Here is a 22,087-nt window from a genome sequence, read left to right as displayed (position 1 = left end):
TTACTCCTCTGGATTGAATAAACTTCGCCTCGCATTCGTATGGGTAAACAGTTCTCGACCTCTGCCTTCACACTGTGTAAAGATGCTTTTACGACTATATAAATATAATAGGACATTTTATGTCATAGCCGTGTAGTTGGCATAAAATGGGCCACCCCTTTCTCGTGGGTGTCGTAAGAGGCGACTAAGAGAACTAAATGGTCGAGGGATGGGCAGCAGCGTCCTTCGTAAAACAACACCAAAGCCTAATTGCGGTTGCCAACCCGCCTGTCAAGCGTGGCAACTACCGGCAAACCCCCCCTCCCCCAAAGGGGAAGGCTTACGTTTAACAGTGAATAGTTATAATCTGATATGATGATGAATTTGTCTATTCAATTTATTAATAGATTTTGTACTTATTATTCTGTACATCAGCAGACGTCTTAAGGCTGGGTCAATGACTTGTTTGTATAAATTTTTGAGCACGACCTATCTTTTCAATTTCCTTGGGTTCCTTCAATTAATAATTTCTGTAAATAATTAGAAAATACTTTTTTTTTTAATCATAGACAATGCGCACAACGCACCTTTTTGGTTTCTTTTTTATATATGAAAAAGTAGGTATTGGTTTTATATTATCTTAAAATAAGAAACTAGAAAGGCGCGTCGTGCTTAAATATATAAAAAAAAATATTGAGTTGTTCGGTTTCATGAGTGCTGTTACTGTTTTTTATGTGAAAGGGTGACAAGCATACGGCTCATCTGAAGGCAAGTAATCACAACTGTAGAATACCTATTCTATGCTTATAACACCAGAGATTTGCCTGTGAATTGCTGGTCTTTCAAAAAGGTTTCGGTGAAAAAATAAATATCCAATTTGTGAGGTTCGAAAGAGGCGGAAAATTAACGCTTTTATTTAGATAAATTATGATAATTTGATATATATAAATATGATAAACACTTAGTCCTTTATCTTAAATTTGTCTTGAAATGATTGCTCTCAGCAATAACACCGCCTTACTGTACTTATACAATTGTATCGTTGAGTTAGTAAATTGTTTTGCTTATTTCCTATATTGTATAATGCAAATAAAGTATACTCATTCATTCATTGATTCATAATTTACCTGAATTATCTCCACGTTTTGACCAGGTCAGGTCGACCTCTATGCAGTTCCTCCTAAAAATTATTGTGTTTAATTTTTAATGCATTAATTAACATGAGCCAAATGACTTGCTTTCATTCACACCTATCACCTATCACCTGGTACCCCGCCAGTGTATACTGATAGCGCAGGTGGGGGTTACCATTGCATTATTATCGATTAAAAAAAAAAACAAACCCGTTTCGTTATCGTTTGCCATAAAAAAAAATCTGTATACTGTGATTTAAGGTGGTTCTCCCGGGGCGTTTAACACGAAATCAATTTATATTTTTAACGTAATAATATAAATAGCCTGACCGCGGTGCGTTTACCGAAAAAAATATTTCTTATTTTATCAACGAAAATGTACTATATTTCTTATTTCTAACAACAGTATAAAAACACGTAACGAGCGGCCCACGTGCTGCGTAATAACTTGGTCGATAAATTACCGTAACACGCCGCCCTCAAATCTGCCAAGTACCTAAATACCGAATCGAAGGCGAGAGTAAAATTGTTGTTTGCAACAAAAACATACGGTGGAACGGCGTAAGTAGACCGTTACGCTATATCTAACTAATATAATATTTAATAGTTAAGGAATACTATACTCAATATAGGAACAGTATACTCTGTTATGTCCATGGTACTGCTCATATCTATAGGCGACGGTTACCACCCACTATCAGGTGGGCCGTCAGCTCGTTTGCCATTCTAAGTTGTATAAAAAAAATTGGAAGCAGTGTCCCTCTCAGAGCATCAGCAAAGCCTAACTGCGATTGCTAATCCGCCTGTCAAACGTGGCAACTAATGACGAAACTCTCTTTATGGGTGAGGCCTATGATCAGCAGTGCACAACGGGTGATGAGACGATGGTGATCTATTTACATGTATCTGTTTGATACGTGAATAAAGTCGACATAAAAAAATTATAATTAAGTATAGCTTGCGAACCCTACTAATATAGTAAAATTGATAATAAATAGATACTCTTTATTGTTTCCTCCAAAAGATTACAATAGTAAACTTATTATAAATATAAATAATTACAAGAAATAATCACAATGAGAAAACAATGGGCGACCTTATCGCTAAGAGCGATCTCTTCCAGGCAACCTTTGGATGGAGAGAAGTAATTATAAATAATTTGGTGGGAGACGCGATGAAAAATTCTGTTAGTTCTAAATATGGAGATGCGATACATGTAATAATATAAATATTATCCCTACTCTATAGATGTTTATAGACTATTATAGAGGTCTTTTTTCTTTTTTTTTTGATGGGTGAAAATGATATGGTAACCCCGCCTGCGCTAACGGGATACGCTGGCGGAGCACCAGTGAAGTGTGATAGGTGAGAATGAAAACAGGCCAGTTAGCCCATCATGATGAATTCATCAGGAATGAACCATGATAGTTTCCAGGGGGAACCGCGAGGAGGTCGACCTGGTTGGGTATATTGCTAGCAATGGGATTCTCAGTCACCATTACTAACAATCCCTTTCCCCCCAATTATAGAGGTCTGTACGTACAGATATTGAAGAAAAGCTGATGCGTTCATAATCTGTTCCCTTATGTTTACATATACTATATGAAAGCAATCTATTTACAAAATGTCGTTACTTAAAATATGTCGTTTTCAAACAAAATTAATATTGGATTATTTGTAAGTACGCAACGTTTTAATATTTCATTAATGAAACAGAGTTTTGTGCGTCTTTGTTGAAATAATAATGAAGGTAACTAAATCAATATACATCAAAAATACCTTTTGGTGTTACGATTATGTAAAAAAACGATTATGCCACATGTGAAAATGAAATATATTTTTACGCACAACCACGCATTGGAATCAATTTTCTAAACAACTAAGTCGATTTTGATAAAATTTCTATAGGACATAACAAGTAAAAAAAAAAAAATTCAAATCGGTTTACATCTGACGGTGTTATGAAGTAAGAAACATTAAAAAAAGGGAACAATCGAATTGAGAACGTTCTTTTTTTGAAGTTGATTGAAAATGTCTATGAAATATGTCGTTGTCCATCAGTATGTGTATGTATGTATGTATTTACGAATTATTCGTATTTCTGAATACGCAATTTGTGACCAAAGGGAGTAAAGGAATACTAGTCAAAGGCTGTGTAACAGAAATAATGCATCTAAATGCGGCTTCAGTATTCAAGGAATTGAATCTACGACCCTTGTCATGCAAATGCAATGCGGCCGGATACCAGATTGAAAGACCTGAGAACTACTTGCAGTACTCAAATCAGAGTGTAACTAATACTGGAGAGGATTTTTAGTATATTTTTTAATGGGTGATAATGTACTAGTAACTCTGCCTGCGCTATCGGTATACACTGGCGGGGCACCAGTGAGAGATGACAGATGAGGATGAAAGCAGGCCAGTTAGCCCATCCTGACGAATTCAACTCGAATTAAACACATAACTTTCCAGGGGGAACCACGTGGAGGTAGACCTGATAGGGTATATTGCTAATAATGGGGCTATTTGACCTCATTACTAACAATCCCTTTCCCTCCGGATTTTTAGTAATGGGGTCTAGTGACATTGTATTTTTTTAATGGAAGAAAATGGAGTGGTTACCCCGCTTGCCCTATCGGTATACGCTGGCGGGGTACTAGTGAAGGATTACAGGTGAAGATGAAAGTAGGTCGGTCTGTCCATAGTCAATCGATTGAATAAGAATTAATTACAATGATTTCCGGGGGAACCGCGTGGAGGTCGACCTGATAGGTTGTATTGCTAGCAATGGGTCTGTAAAACCTCAATACTAAAAATCCTTTTACCCTCAGTGTCATTGTATTAGGGTGACCTCCACACTTGGAAACAATACAGAGAAATAACACCTGAGTCCTAAGGAATGGCAACGCATGGAGGGTATCATGGGCGAAACAGTATGTGTGTGTACTGTTATGTCCATGGTACTGCTCATGTCTATAGGCGACGGTTACCACTTTCCATCAGGTGGGCCGTCAGCTTGTTTGCCATTCTAAGTCGAATAAAAAAACAACTGTCGTAGGTAATTCAACTGATGTGACTTCATCCTCACCTCATCATCACACCCTGGTATCCAATCAATGTATATTTTATATAGTGTATAATTTAAACATTAAACACTTTGTATCATTATAATGAAATTTATATGTGTTAACAAGGGAATAAATATAAAAAAAAAATTAAGCTTTAAGATCGAAGTACGAAAGTATGGATTATATGTTACTTTTCAAAAATAAAATGTCCTATAATTATCATTATAGTTTGGCCATTAGATTATTTTTTAAATAATTCTTCAGGAATATTGAAAATTGCTTATTTTAAAAAACTGACAAATGACTCACACGTTGCCACATTTTGGCATTTATGCTTTTAAACTTTCTATCAACGTACGGCTCGCCATCGACAGGGAGTTCACCCTCATACTTTACAGCCTAAATGGTCGCGTACAACGCGATTTCAGAGATGTTTTCTCCTATGTACACTTAGGTTATGGAATGAGCTCCCTGCCGAGATTTTCCCAAGAGACTACAGCATGGTGTTCTTCAAAAGAGGGGTAGAGGTTTGTTCAGGGTCGGCAACGCGCGCGTAATACCTCTGGTATTGCAGGCGTTCATAGGCTACGGTAACCGCTTACCATCAGGTGGGCCGTATGCTTGTTTACTACCTCAGTGGTATAAAAAAACCTACTATAATACTTAATATAAGTATTACATGTAAACGCTAAAGTTTGTGAGGATGGATGTATGTTTAAAGTTTCCTACTTTCACGTTTAAACGGTCAAATGGATTTAAATGAAATTTGGTGTAAGGGTAACTTAATATCCTAACTTAATGCATAGTACATTTCATTCAGGATGACATCGAAATTTATTAGAATATTCTATTCAAGGTTGCCAGACGCTATGTTAGATTTGTAGCGAAACGTTAAAAAAAATCTCCATTTTTTTCCATTATTAAAATCCAAGAAAGGTCCTATAGATTTGGAACCCTGTACTCTGTTTTGCTCTTTCTACTCACACATGTTATATACCTCTATCATCATCATACTTTAACTGTCCACTGCTGAACATAAACCTCCCCCTTGGGAGGAGGGGGGTTTGCCAGTAGTTGCCACGCTTGGCAGGCGGATTGGCAACCGCAGTTAGGCTTTAAAGATGTTTTAAGAGGGACGCTGTTGCCCATCCCTCGCCTTCCCTTAGTCGATTCTTACGACACCCACGGGAAAGGAAGGGGTGGCCTATTCTATGCCGGGACCACACGGCACTTCTACACTATATACCTCTATATAATTTACAAATACCAAAACTATCCTGAAAAATTACCCAAATTTGTCTATACGATTATTTTTATCGTCCTATTTTTTTGGATGCATGGCATATTACTACTGTCCGTGCATCTCGTTCATTCCTTCTTCGTACATTTGGGTTGTGGAATGAGCTATCTTCTTCAGTTTTCTCATTACAATATAATATGTGGCTTTTCAAAAAAATCTACTTAAAAACATTTAAAAGGCCGGTAAAGCGCAATCGACACGAGGGTGTTGCAGGTGCTCATAGGCGACGACAGCCGTTTTTCATCAGGTGATCCTCGTTTGCTTTCCTAACAATAAAAAAGCGCAATTCACTTTTCTTCAAATAATTCGCCAAAAATTTAATTTTTTCAAAATTTTGTGAACGCAAACATACCCAAAATTGAGGGAAAAATAATCCTAATCTGGCAACGCTTGTTCTATCAATGGAACAGACAATTTTCACCAAATAAATATGGGTCAAAAAACGAAAAATAAGCCTCTCATATTAACCCAGCTCGCCCTTTTGTTTAGTTAGTATGAAAGATTCGAAATATGTACGTACTTTGTACTAGTTTTTTTGCCTGTTACATCGCACGCGTGGATTTTAGAAAAAAAAAAAACCAACGAATAAACCAATTCCAGGTGGCGTATCAAGATAACATATATATGTAAAGATTTAAAATTACACCTTTAGGAACACAACTGTCAGAAGTGTATCTAATTTGGTGTAGTAGTTTTTGTGTGATGCCGGAACAAAGATATAGACAGACAGACAGATTGGCAGACAGAATTTCTAATTTTGCTTCTATGACTTTTATTAAGATTTCTCATATAATGATTAGAAGACTGTCATCATTGTGTTCTCTTGTATCTGAATTTATATGTTGTATTTAACTGTGTATGTATGTGTGTATATGTATGTGTATATGTATATATATGTGTATGTGTATGTATGTATATATGTGAATTCATTTGTGTATATATTTAATTATTTATAATTTATGTAAATATTTATTTAAATTTCTTCTATGACTTTTATTAAGATTTTTTAGAGATAAGTTCGCCTTTGCTAACTCATATATTATATATATATATATTTTAAATGTATACCATGTACATACACCGTCCAGTTACAATTTTATTATAATAGTAATGATACTGATTCACGCGAGTAGCAAATAGCTAGTACTAGTAATTTATTTTACTGCGGTCTTTTCTTCCTAGAACATTCTGTAAAAACTATTTCCTCATTGTGATCGCGGCGTTTGTATATTTTTTCATTACTGCCCTCAAAGAGTTTCCTCGAGGATGAATCACTCTCTTATTAGGACGTCCTCATTAACAGTGCTAGTAATACTATGTATGTACAGAAACCCATTCGATTTTAGGGTTCCGTATTATAAATCTTCATTAATGCTTCATTAAGGTAGGAGATAAGAGGAAAGATTTGATTTTTGTTTATAATAAACACATTCAAAAGATATATATATATATATATATATATATNTATATATATATATATATATATATATACGTATGCGTTATTAAAAAAAAAAAAAGAACTTTAATTGCAGAAAAATCATTAAATTATTATTAATAATTCAAGAATTTATAATACATATTAAGTAACAAACATGGCAGTAGAACCAAGAAACAAGAAATTGTTATAAATTCATTTTACAATGTTGTATGTTCTTGTAACTTTACAAAATTTAAGATTTTCCACACATAATATGGCACTCATATAGATCTCGGTTCTTTTTTCAGTGGAGCCGGAACGACTCATATTGGTAATATTGAACTTGGCTCTCTTTTCACATTTATGTTTTTGATGAGATTGGTAATACACAGAAACATACATTGAATTAATTAATTTTTGACACTCTCTAATTGTCGTTTAGGGGGGAGGAGGAGAAGGGATTGTTAGTATTGTACGGGGATTATCATCCCTATTGCTAGCAATAAACCCTATCAGGTCGACCTCCACGCGGTTTCCCCTGGAAACCATCATGGTTAATTCTAGTGGATTTCGTCACGATGGGCTAACTGACTTGCTTCATCTTCACCTATCATCCTTCACTGGTGTCCCACCAGTGTATACCGATAGCACAGGTGGGGTTATCATTCCATTATCATCCGTTAAAAAAAACTGGCATTTGGAATAATTATTCGTTTGTTTATATTTTCATTTAGTTCTACTAAAATATACTATATACATACTATTCCATTAATTTTATGAGGTCCTCAGACCATTAATTCTGTGATTTACGTAGTACACAATTTTATATGATCACGGAACCCTCGGGGCCCGGAACGTTCCCTTTGAGAAACAAAGGAAGTGCGCGTCATTTCATACCCTAGTAGTCCCATTGTGAGACGCGAGGTGTCGCTTCGCCTCTCTGTAATAGGAAAAGAACCGTTCAAAAGACGTCCCACTTTTACAAAAATCTTTCGTGACAAGCTGCGAAATTAAAAGTGACGACAAAAAACGGATCCCAAATGAAACAATATCGTGTTAGTATTAGATATTTAAATTTTAATCGAATTAGAAGTCAATTCTTTTTTTTTTTTGTTGCGGCACATATTTAATGATTTCAAAATTTGGCGGCACACAAAGGAAAAGATAAAAATTATTTACTTACTACAACACACTGCATAAATAGTTTAGGACAAAAATTTTAAATATTTGCAAAATTTGGCAGCACACTTTTAAAATTTGGCGGCACACAAAAGTGCCGCGGCACAGTGATTGAGAATCACTGCTCTAAACTCTATTTTTTGTTTGTCCCGTCCTCTGTAAAGTTAAGTAGATTAATTAATCATATATAAAAACCGCTTATCTCTATATGTTTATCTAGCGAAGTGCCATTGACGGATGATGAAGATAGGTCGGTTAGACCATTGTGACCAATTCTACGGCAATTACGTCGAAACGGAAACAAAATATATTTTATTTATATTTTGTTTCTCTTTCGACGTACATTAGAGATGAGTGGATAATGACTTCTGAGTGAATATTTCAGTAAGCTCTCAGGTTTGCAGTCTTCGAGCGAACATTAATAACAGGTCGCAGGTTGTTTAAATTTAGGCATCGTGAATTTACAGTCATAAGTACATTTATTCTTATGGTCAGGGTTGCCAGATGCAATATTTTATTTTTACCCAAATACGAATTTGTGAGAGGTGCCAGTTATAATGCAAAATTTATTATACGGAATTTAATTAAATTTGCTACAAGGATGGATTATATTTTAACTTATATAGTAGTTTTATAAATATAAAGGTAGTTTATAATAAATGAGGTATCGATGTTGACATAAAACTAATATGGTGGCTACTAGAAAAATCTTACAAAATTGAACAGTCAGTTTTTTGTGACTGTGAAGTACTATTTGTTCAGAATATTGTTCACAAGTGGAAAATTAAGCAACGAACACAGTCAAAGTAAAATAGGTTATTTAAAGTAAATATTTCACGGTATCGGATGCGGTTGCCGGCTCTCTTAAAACCCTTTAGGATAAAGGGCTGTTGGCTTTATTAATTTCAGTATCTTGTTTAGACGAGATTTCTCCTTTATTTTCTGCCGTCGGTGGATCTTATCTTGGATTAATGATGGATTTAATATTAAGAAAGTCTAATTAATTTCAAAGAACAAATCATATTTATAAATCTTTAGGTATAAGCGTACAAATTATATAAATAGTATTTATAAATATCTATTTAAAATAAGATTCATTATAGACGAAGTAATGATGCTTTTTTAATGGGATGAATATGGAATAATAACCCCTACTGTGCTGTCGATACATGCTGGCGGGGTACCAACGAGGGGTGAGAATGAAAGCAGATCAGTTGGACTACTGTAACGAATTAATTAATAATTAATCACAGCTCGACCTTCACGCGGTTACCCTATAAATAATATAGGGCAACCGCGTAAAAGCCGAGCTAATAGTGTTTATTGCTATAAATGGAACCTTTAGTCCCCGTTACCAACAACCTTCTTCCCCTGAACTTATAACATTGCATACATGTTTGTGCCCTAAATAAATGCATGTAAAATGAGACCGTGTTCGAAAAAAGAAGCACCTAACCTGATTTTGATAAAATTTCTATGGAATTCAATTTAAATAAGGTAACAAATATAGAAAAAAAAAATACAACCGAATTGAGAACCTACTTCTTTTTTAAGTCGGTTGACAACTAATTAGCTGTGTTTGTGACTTCGTCTGCGGGACTGGGGTATGATAATAAAAACTAGCTTAGATCCTTTTCCATCACAGATACTACGTATGTGCATAGCTATATTGGCTAATATCCTATCAGCTTATTTATTTATTTATTTATTTATTTATTTATTTATTTAACACTTTATTGCACCAACATAACATGATTTGTTAAAACAATTTTCAATACGTATAGTGTAGTACAAAAGGCGGTCTTATTGCTAAGCAATCTCTTCCAGACAACCTTTGGGTAGAAAGGATTAAAGCATAAGTAGGTAGGTGGCGCGTTAAAAAAGATAGATTTGTAAAAAATAATATTTGTGACAGCATAGTCATATACATATACATACATAAATAAACACATACAACCAAACATATACATATATATACATACACATACACATATAAATATATATACATACATATACATATATACGCATAAATACATACAAATATACCATATTAATACACATATATATAACACACATAAAACTGGAAATACGTAGGACTAAGTGATTATAAGGATAGGTAGTGGGCTTTAACTAAGTTTTTAAAAATGGGCAACGATTGAGCGCACCGTATAGAGGTAGGGAGTGAGTTCCACAAACGAACTGCTTGCACGGAAAAGGATTTGGAGTAGAAAGAGGAAGAATGGGTAGGAATTATGAGTTGGAGGTTGTCAGTACTACGTAAAGAATAAGAATTAGAATTGCTCTCTCCAAGAAACATAAAACGTTATTTCCCAATTTATAATTAGATAATCATTAAGGATTAGCTTTTATCCGCGTCTTTGTTCCCGTGATCGGGTTAAAATGTAGCTTATATCCTTCTCCATCCCTTATAGTACACATGTACCAAATTTTATAACGATAGCTTAAGCCGTTAAAACACTAAAAGTTAACAAATGGACAAACAAACTCACTTTCACAGGTATGGCATTAATAAAGATTACCAAATTGACACGGCTAAAAATTGAATCCGGGAGTACATTTACGCAAAGTTACATTCTATCACTACACCACGGAGATCGTCTTTAGGTATTTTAGTACTAAAAGTTAGAACTGGTACATAATTCGATGATTTGCCTGTTTTTAATTTAAACCACGCAATAGATCATATAATAATAATAAATAATCATACAATATTGCTCCAAATTTAATTTAAATTATATTAGTATACCGAATATAATGCGATATGTAAATTCAAAGGCACATTTGTATAAAGAATAAACAGGAACTTTCCGAGTTCCGGGTTCGCTTTCCACGCCGGCACAAATATTTGTACGCATGTTAAATATACACGAAAATAATTCCGTGGAATGGCCATTATATTAATTAGTGTTTTTTTTTTCTTAATTTAATTTAATCTGTTAATTAATTATTTAGAATTTAGTCTATTCATTAATCAGAATTAATAATAATTAATTACAGTGGTATAAATAAGGTGCATAATGTTATGTATGTTATTTATTTTATATTATTCCTAATTAATTGTTATTTTGTTAATTATTAATTTATTATTATTATAATTACTATCTCTTATTTACTTTTTGACGATGTCAGATATTGACATTATTGACAACAATCGGATGTTATCTAACTGAAATTAGGTAATAGGAAATGAAATAGGAAATTGTTCTTAAAGGAATGTTATCGAAATCTGTATAGTATTCGTAGGTAGTTTAGTTCTTAAATTAAAATAACTGTTTAATCAAAATTGACGTCTGTATATTTTGGAATACAATCTTCAATTATTAACTGAAATGAATAATTCATTTCCAATATGCCATACATATACTCGTATTAATTAAGAGATTAAACAATTAAATTAAATTAAGCCGACTTCAATTGTGGTTAAACAAGGTATTTTGATTAAAAAACTAAGCCACCTACTAAACAGATTTTGATAATATTTATATGGGACCAATCTATAAGTATATTCTTTCAGACAAACAAAAATAATTTTCTAAATCGGTTTAGAACTGACGCAGTTATGTAATAAAAAACATTAAAAACAGAATGATCGAATTGAGAATCTCCTTAAAAAAAGAAGGAGTGTGTTTTTTTTATGTTTGTTGCCTATAACACAACAGTAATAAACAGTTTTTAACCTTAAATTAAATTAAAGAAATATATGAGTGTACCCTTTACTGTGTTTACTAATGGGCAAAAATAGTAAAAAAAATCAAATATTTATAAATAAATTTTTATATATTTATTTTGAAAAAAAAAACATTTGATAACATGTGAACAGCCAAATATTAAAATAAAATCGATTGTAGGCGCCCAATGCGATTTATAACCCCGGTATCAAATTTTAAACTTCAGGTATTTAAGGGTTAAATTAAAACAACTGATTTACCACAATTAAAAAACGACTCTTCCATTAGATTTATTTCTACATACACGCGATTGTTTTCAGTTTGGCGTGTTACAATGTCATTGTAATGCACGGTACGTTATCGTGGCGTGACCGGCAGAGCTTACAAAAATATGACGAGTCCAATAAATGTTGAGTGCTTCTCACAAATTATGTTAAATTGTTTTGTTTGACGCACTATTGAGTGTAATGTGTCTTATTTGCGGATGGGACGTAAGGGTTGGGTTGTAAATGGAATTACAACTTCTATTGCTCGAAATTCTAAATCATAAATTCTCAACTTTTTCTGACTGACTCCTCTAACTGTCACTCCATCTAGTGGGAAGTCGTCCTACAGTGTGTTCACCCGTACGATTGATAGGCTATATATGGTATTCAATTCTAGCCAGCCGTGCGAAGACGGGTTGAATCGCTAGTAATTTAGAAATACGGTTAGGCCCTTATTTGTCTCCTTATCCACTATGGAAGCTGTAAAAAAAAAAAGATCCTATCCTACTAATATTATAAATGTGAAAGTTTGTTAAGATACGAGTATATGTTACTCTTTCATGCAGAAACTACTAGACAAATTTGAATGAACTTGAATGAATTGAACTTGGTATACGAATGGTTTATATCCTAACTTAGTACATAGGCCATAGTTTGGTATTAACCTATTGTTGCCTCTTTATCTTGCTTTTGTATTTTTTTTTTTTCATTTATCTTTATAATCTGTATCATTCTTTGTAAGGTAACAATAAACATATTTCATTGATAGAATATCCTCTACAATAATTCACGGGAGCGTAGTCCTAGAATATAAATAGTAATATATATATATGAGACTTCCGGATGATGTCGATACATCATCCAGCAGCAGTATTTCCGAATCGATACGACAACATAACCTTCAAGAAAGGAGCATATTTCCTTTTAAAAGACCGGCAGCAGACCTGCAATGCAGTTGGTGTTGTGGGTGATCATGGGCGGCGGTAGTCAATTACCATCAGGTGAGCCGCATGCACGTTTGCCTCCTGTGTTGTAAAAAAAATATTTGTCGGGTACGACAAACATGTATATTCTTTATTGCACTTGTAAGTTACAAATAAAATAATCTATTTATTAATGTTGTGAGCAAGGGTGGACTTATCCCTGACAAAGATCTCTTCCAGTCAACCCAGTACAGTAAGAAAGCATTTCGTTAGCGGGCAGCTGAGGTGCTACAACTATTAATACATAAACAAATATACAGTTAAATAAAATATTACATAAATACATACACTATAAATACATACAATACCTACCTACTTATATAATAAATGTAAAAATAAATGAATATACTACTTACATTAGAAATATCGTTTAATGATTTTAAGATTTGACAGTTCAATTAGAAAAATACAAAAAAAAAAATTACTCAAGGGAAAGAAAATGTGATTTCAACCTCTTCTTGAAAGAGGTAATAGAGATACTCTCTTGTATGTGGGAAGGGAGTTTGTTCCATAACTGGACAGCTCGATACGAGAAAGAGCTGCCCATAAAGTGTGTCCTACACACAGGAAGTTCAAGCATCCTGGACTGAAGTTGACAGGAGCGTTTAGGACGGACTGGTGGTGGTAATAATTTAAACCGGGAGCGGAGATACGATAGAGAATTGGGATTATTGAGTATGTTATAAAGGAAAGAAAGGATGTGCATATCACGTCGAAGTCGGATATGGAGCCACTTTAACTGGTTGCGAAAGGCAGACACGTGATCGTATTTACGAAGACCAAAGATGAACCTAATAACTAGATTTTGTAAACGTTCCAGCTTGTTTAGAAGCTCTTCAGTCACATCCAAAAAACAGACGTCGGCATAGTCAAGTATCGGGAGTAGTAGAGATTGTGCGAGCATAATTTTTGTGTTTACCGGGAGAAAGTATTGATGTCGCTTGAGAGAGTGAAATAAAAAGTGCATGCGTTTACTGAGTTCATTTATATGACATGCCCAAGACAAAGTGCCGTCCATTATGAGACCAAGGTTCTTAACTTTCTCGGCATAAGTTACTGGAACTCCATCATAATAAAGTGCCGGTATCTCGGACCAATTCAACTTGCATCTCATCCTGCTGCTGCCAATAATGATGGCTTGTGATTTAATAGGATTTATGAGAAGTCCAAATGTATCAGGCCATGATTGTATTGCAGATAAATCAGTATTTAAGGCAGCAATGGCATCAGACAATCCAGGCAGTGCGAAGTGTCTGTAGAGTTGTAGATCATCCGCATACATCAACATAGTAAGTTTATAAAAAATATTATTTAATAATTATTATTAATTCTAATTAATGAATGAATTAATTACTTTACTTTTCTGAATTTAAATTAATATATTAAATTTTATTAAGATAAAAGTAAACTAATTAATATAATGGCCATTCCACGGAATTATTTTCATGTACATTTAACATGCGTACAAATATTTGTGCCGGCGTGGAAAGTGAACCCGGAACTCGGAAAGTTCCTATTTATTCTTTATACAAATGTGCCTTTGAATTTACATATCGCATTATATTCGGTATACTAATGTAATATCAATTAAATTTAAAGCAATATTGTATTTATTATTATATGGTCTATCGCGTGGTTTAAATTAAAAACGGGCAATTCATCGAATTATGTACTAGTTCTAACTTTTAGTACTTACTGCCTATTAGTACTAAAATACCTAAGAATGATCTCCGTAGTGCAGTGGTAGAATGTTACTTTGCGTAAATGTGCTACTGGATTTAATTCTAGGACATGCCAATTTGGTAATCTTTATTAATGTCATAAATATGAAAGTGAGTTTGTTTGTCCATTTGTTAACTTTTAGTATTTTAATAGCTTAAGCAATCGTTATAAAATTTGGTACACATATATTATAAGAGTAGAGAAGGATATAAGCTACATTTTAATCCGGTCACGGGAACAAAGACGCGGATAAAAGCTAATCCTTAATGTAATAATATCCTTCATAATCCTTAATAATTATAAATTGGGAAGGTAGCTGATAGGATATTAGCCAATATAGCTATGCACATATGTAGTTCAGGGGAAGAAGGCTGTTGGTAACGGGGACTAAAGGTTCCATTTATAGCAATAAACACTATTAGCTCGGCTTTTACGCGGTTGCCCTATATTATTTATAGGGTAACCGCGTGAAGGTCGAGCTGTGATTAATTATTAATTAATTCGTTACAGTAGTCCAACTGATCTGCTTTCATTCTCACCCCTCGTTGGTACCCCGCCAGCATGTATCGACAGCACAGTAGGGGTTATTATTCCATATTCATCCCATTAAAAAAGCATCATTACTTCGTCTATAATGAATCTTATTTTAAATAGATATTTATAAATACTATTTATATAATTTGTACGCTTATACCTAAAGATTTATAAATATGATTTGTTCTTTGAAATTAATTAGACTTTCTTAATATTAAATCCATCATTAATCCAAGATAAGATCCACCGACGGCAGAAAATAAAGGAGAAATCTCGTCTAAACAAGATACTGAAATTAATAAAGCCAACAGCCCTTTATCCTAAAGGGTTTTAAGAGAGCCGGCAACCGCATCCGATACCGTGAAATATTTACTTTGAATAACCTATTTTACTTTGAATGTGTTTGTTGCTTAATTTTCCACTTGTGAACAATATTCTGAACACACAGATGTGATTCACAGTCACAAAAAACTGACTGTTCAATTTTGTAAGATTTTTCTAGTAGCCGCCATATTTGTTTTATGTCAACATCGATGTCTCATTTATTATAAACTACCTTTATATTTATAAAACTACTATATAAGTTAAAATATAATCCATCCTTGTAGAAAATTTCATTAAATTCCGTATAATAATTTTTGCATTAAAACTGGCACCTCTCACAAATTCGTATTTGGGTAAAAATAAAATATTGCATCTGGCAACCCTGACCATAAGAATAAATGTACTTATGACTGTAAATTCACGATGCCTAAATTTAAGCAACCTGCGTCCTGTTATTAATGTTCGCTCGAAGACTGCAAACCTGAGAGCTTACTGAAATATTAAAATAATATAATATAATATAATATAATATACTTACTAATATACTCAGAAGTCATTATCCACTCATCTCTAATGTACGTCGAAAGAGAGACAAAATACATATATATTTTCTAAAAAATCTCGTGCTAGATGCCTAGGTGACTATAAAGAATATAGAATAGAATTAAAATAAACACCATAATTGGCTACAAAACCATTTCATTGGAGATAAAAAAAAAATTATAAATAATATCAAATTAATGTAGGATAATTACTTTTGTATTTTAATACTTTTTTTTTCTATACAACTTAGAACGGCAAGCCAGCTGACGGCCTATCTGAAACCGTCACCCATAGACATGAGCAGTACCATGGACATAACAGAGTATACTGTTTCGCCCATGATACCCCCTATGCGTTGCCATTCCTGAGGACTCAGGTGTTATTTTATTTATTTATTTATACTTTATTGACCACATTAAAAAAAAAAATGTCTGGTACAAAAGGCGGACTTAAAACTATATAGCATTCTCTCCCAGTCAACCTCTATCAGTCTCAGTTATTTCTCTGTACCCTGTAAGTTCACGCTATATCCCACCCTTTAAACCGAAACACAGCCATGCAAACACAACTGCTTCACGGTTAAAACACGAATGGGACAGAGGTACCCAAGCAAATGACTTTTGTACAAAGTCTCCCTCTGGCGAGAAAACCCATGCAGTTATTAATAATGCTAACATTTAAGACAGCACTTTGTTTGCAACTATCATCTGGAAGTACATATTAAACGTGATGATTTGATGGCAAGGCAGGATACTGTGAAGAACATGACACATACCTATCAGTGTTTCCTTTATAAACAATACGTCTCCGCTTCGCACTTCACTTCTCTACATTTCCTGTAACAACATGGAACATGATAACTTGAAATATTTGTGTAAAATGATAGTTATTATACGTTAGGCTTCGTTCTCGATTATATATATATATATATATATATATATATATATAAGTATATTCACCATGCAGCCTCTCCAAGTTACTTGGTAATCAAATGCAATATTTAAAAAAAATATATGTATTTCGAAATATTTGATATGTCACCCCTCAATGTGTTAGTATCGTGACATGCACCTCTTATTCTGTGATAGAACATCAAGTAAGTTCGTTTGATCATTTATTATACATCAGGCTTCGTTCTAAATATACTCATATATATTTAGCGACGGCGAGGGATGGGCAGCAGCGTCCCTCTTAAAACAAATCTAAAGCTTAACTGCGTTTGCCAAGCGTGGCAACTACTGGCAAAAACCCCCAAGGGCTCCCCCTTATTATGTTCAGAAGGGGACCATTAAGAGCTGATGTGATGATGACGATGATATTTATCATGCATATGGGGTTCTTTACAAAACGTGTATTAAGGTTTCTTCAGGATCGGCAGTGCGCACGTGATATCCCTATTATTCCAGGCGTCCATATGCTACAGTGACCGTTTACGATCAGAGGGGCTGTATGCTTGTTTGCCACAGTCGTGGTATAAAAAAAAGGAAAGAGATATAGAAAAAAACAATATACACAAACATATAAATACATTTACAACAAATACATTTATTAACCGTTATTATTATACACAAATTGAGTATATAGATTTTTTAAGTTTGATTAGTCTTCAGAGTCTGATACTCTAAAATTGCATTTAATTACCAAGTGACTTGGAAAAGCTGCATACGGATTTTTTTTGCTTGGCGAGGAACTTAATAACGGCGCGGTGTCAAATTTTCTCCATACTCGCTGACTTCTTTCCGATTCACTTGTTTGCAGGTTGATAACTCAAAAGTTACTGACCCGATTTGGTTCAAACTTAGTATATATACTCTTAATGAGGTGCTTAACAAGTGACTACCTGAACGAGTAAACCAACCCCCACCGACCCCTCCATTCCGCGAACCTTTTGACCTCCCCTCGTATCAATATCTGAATTTTAGATAAATGAATTACTGAAATAGGCTTATTATTGAAAGAGTATTGTAATATTGTTTGAATAAAATGTTATTTAAAAAATACAAAACAAAACATTGAAACCAGTTTACTTAATTATCTAAACTATTATAAATTCTAATTCAATGACTATTCAATGACTATTATAAATTCGATAACTATTCTAACATTACGTTAAATTAAAATCTAACCAAAATGGACTTGGTAACGGGCATATAATAAAAATATAACTCAAATTGTAGATAAACGAAAATAATATTGAGCAAATAAGTAATTCAGAAATGGCAAATTTTATAAAACATTCACAGGTAAATTAATGTTACGATAATTCATATTAAATAGTCAGGTAATATATCAGCATAAATAGTTTCGAGGATTAGAGTGAATTAAAGAATGTTACGGATCGCTAATAGCTACCCATAACATACTCTTGACGTTGAACCAGGCTCAGAACAACACATCTGTATGACGATAAATCACTATAGAAAGCAACAATCGGCCTACAGATGGGTTTAAGCAGTCTTGATCTCAGAGTATTACAAATTGTTTCTAATATCAAAGCAACACGATAAACCAAATTATGAAATAAGAGAAATAATACACACATGCACATAAAATCCAAAAATGGCATAGAAATAGAATATATTATAGTAAATTTAAATGATAAAATAGAGAACTTGTAGGTACACACAAGCACATAAAATCATATTGTTGAAATAGAATTAATTAGCTTAAAGTAAATGCTGAAAGAATAAATAGACGCTGAAAATAACATTATTATTCATACAATTAATAATTATTCAGGTCGTAGAAAGCATTAGTGCTTGTAGATCATCTGCTTCCTCCATTTTCTATCATTATTCCTTTCATTAATGTCATCAATTTTATGTCTTAATATCTTAATGTTCTCCTACACTAAACCTCCTAGCAAAACCCTTGTTAGTTCTAAATTATTTAGCAAAACCTATTCATGTTTAAATACTTTGTGAAATTATTCTTTGCAAAACCATACTTCGCTGTTCGTTAAACCTAACGATAAATGTTCTTCTCGGTTCCGATAATCTTTGTTAGCTGAAAACCCTATTAAAACCCTATTTCTATATCTAATGCAAAATCAATTAAAATTATTAAAATTAAAATTTAAGGTGATTGAATCCTATTCTAAATATCCTGAAAACACGAGAAAATAATAGATTAGTACAGTCAAGAAAACGGAACGGTCTTACCGGATTACGGCAACCTCGAACCTGCTACACGCCAATCAGGAACCCGCACCACGCCAACCAGGAACTACTCGCGATTCACTCCCGGACAATCATATAAAACTACATTTATGTAAAATATACTATTTTAAGAAATATGCAAACTAGCGTATCGGGCGGAGTCTTGACCAGCACGGAGGGGAGCCTTCCTTACGGACCCGGTGAGTGTTCATTTTGCTGCTAAGCGCGCCGAATGAGAGAAGAAAGTGAGAACCTCCATACAGACTTATTATAGGGCCTTCCCTCGTTATTTCTTCGTCACTCTATTCCTCGCTCATTTTTCCCTCCATTTTCCCAAATTTTCATTCAACTCATTCTTACTGGTTATCCCCAATTTAGGTAACCTATGTGCTCTATTCCTATTGGTTTGAGCCAAAATACCATGCTTTACATAATCCAACTACCTTCATAAATTTTAAATTTATTATTATTCCTAAAGAAATAATTCACAATCAAAACATATATTAATATCATAGTTTTATCTAATTCATTAAATATATAATATAAATTTTATTCTACTATAACATTTATTACTACTAAAACGGATAGACATATAATCGTACCCTTTCATTCATTACTTTTTCTAGTCAGGAGATAAATTTAAATTCTTCTCATTTACGTACATAAAGTATCATTCAATTCATAGTTTATCTGTAGTTAGGAAGTTTAGTGTCCGATTAAATATGTTTTCTTTTTAAAGTTAATTAGGTTATCATATTTCCACGATAATGTTCCCTTATTTTATTGCTAACTTTTATCATAAAATAATATCTTATAATCAATGAATTTCTATTAATTCATACACGCAAAGCGCCCTCTTCACGTAAAAATGTAGAATATGTTTCCAACTTCCTATTTTTTTTTTATAAAATTTAACACAGTAATAAGTAATTTAAAGTTCTTATTGTCTGCTTATAAATTCACTAAACCCTGCTCTAAATTTATTTAATATTCTAATTTATAAATTTTGTAACATGTATGATTTTTATATGAAAATAGTAGTTTTATTAATTCAGATTCATTATGGCGTACAATTCTGAACATCGATTCAACAATGCATATTGATGCATTGTTGAATCCATTTAGTATTAATTTATGATGTTTGGTATTGACCAAACATAAATTAATACTAAATGGACGTTCATTTAAAGTTAATTTTTTTAGATTGTTTTCTAGGTTAATAAATTTATTTCTGTAAACATTAAAATATTAATCTACTATTTCAATTAATTACAAGTTCAACACCTCTCCACAAGATGGCGTTAAATGTATTTTACACATATAACGACCCGTTACATACTTCTCTGCATATAAATATAGAGATAAGTGATTTATATATGATAGAGCCCGAGAAAAAAAAACCGAGCTTCAAAAATTAAATACATGTTCCAGATAAACGCTTTTAAAATGTAATAGGAAGTAAATACGACGTAAATAAGTATTATAATTGTCGCCAAAGCAAAACATGTTTTATTTTTGTACAGCGCCATCTAGCGGTACAGTACGGATACGACTTATGCAATTTTTAAATAAATTATCCTGTATCAAAATATAGCTGAGCTTTAGTATTTATATATTAAAAAAAAAAAATGTTTGGAGAGAAAAGACGAGAATTTACGCTACCATCACCACCTAGAAAAAAAGTAAAGAAAGAAGAAAGATTACCACGCCTAACTAAAACAACGGAAGAGCTCAGATCAGCGGCCCGGGTGTCGAATTGCCCCAGAGTCGATGATGGGGGAGGCTTATGTCCAGCAGTGGACGGATAATGACTGAAATGATGATGATGATGATTATGCCGGGGTAAAGGGGTTCACCCTGAGGCTCTCATCTTACTCCTGTAAAGGGAGTACAGAAGACCTTGATGGAAAGCAAAAGCGCCCACTGGAGAGTGATATCGCTCGCTCGAATTTAACCTATTCATTGATTAATACTAATTTAATCTGTGCTCTAAACATCAGTTACGTTATATACATGTTTGTGTCAACTTCAACTGTAAGATTTAATATTCCGATAGTGGTTAACATTAACCACAATCCTTCAATTCTCACTCAGTCCCAGTGGATTACATTCATAAACTCCTTGAAGTTACAACATGTAAACAGATGTATATATATATATATATATACGGGTACATATATGATTCCATGGTATAATTCTTAAACCGCAAGATATCGTTAAGGTAACACAACATCATAATTATTCCAGCCATTATTCGTCCACTGTTGGACATATACCTCCCCCTTAGACTGCTATAAAGAATGGTCCTGAGCCATCTGCATCTACTGACTCCCTGCAAAGAGTTCCACTGCTTCCTGCTATAAAATGATGGTATAAAGCAGGGGGAAGCACAGAAGATCTCGATGGGTCTACGTGCAACGGATAAACTGACCCCATATGTGAATATAAGTATATACTAAATTTCATAGTGATTGGTTAAGCAGTGAAGGTGCAAACAAACAAAAAAGTCATTTATAATAATAGTAAAAATGGCGCTGATCAAATTTAACGGGGAAAATCTAGCAACGTTCTTAATGAGCTAAAAAATAACGAAATATCTGATATCATTTTTAATTAGACTGCTCCGTGAATAGGAGACTCGTTTTTAATTATGAGTTAATAATGAAATGTTTAAAAAACAGACTTGATGTCGACAGCAAAAGACTATATTTCTATGGTCTGTCTAGACTTTAAGAAATAACTACTTTATTGTTACACGTTTTGTACGCAAACATTATATTTTAACTCTTATA

The sequence above is a fragment of the Galleria mellonella genome, unplaced genomic scaffold (assembly GCF_026898425.1).
Source record: "Galleria mellonella isolate WM207_F2 unplaced genomic scaffold, CSIRO_AGI_GalMel_v1 utg83, whole genome shotgun sequence".
NCBI classification, from domain to species: Eukaryota; Metazoa; Arthropoda; class Insecta; order Lepidoptera; family Pyralidae; genus Galleria; species Galleria mellonella.
This window is presented reverse-complemented; position numbering follows the sequence as displayed.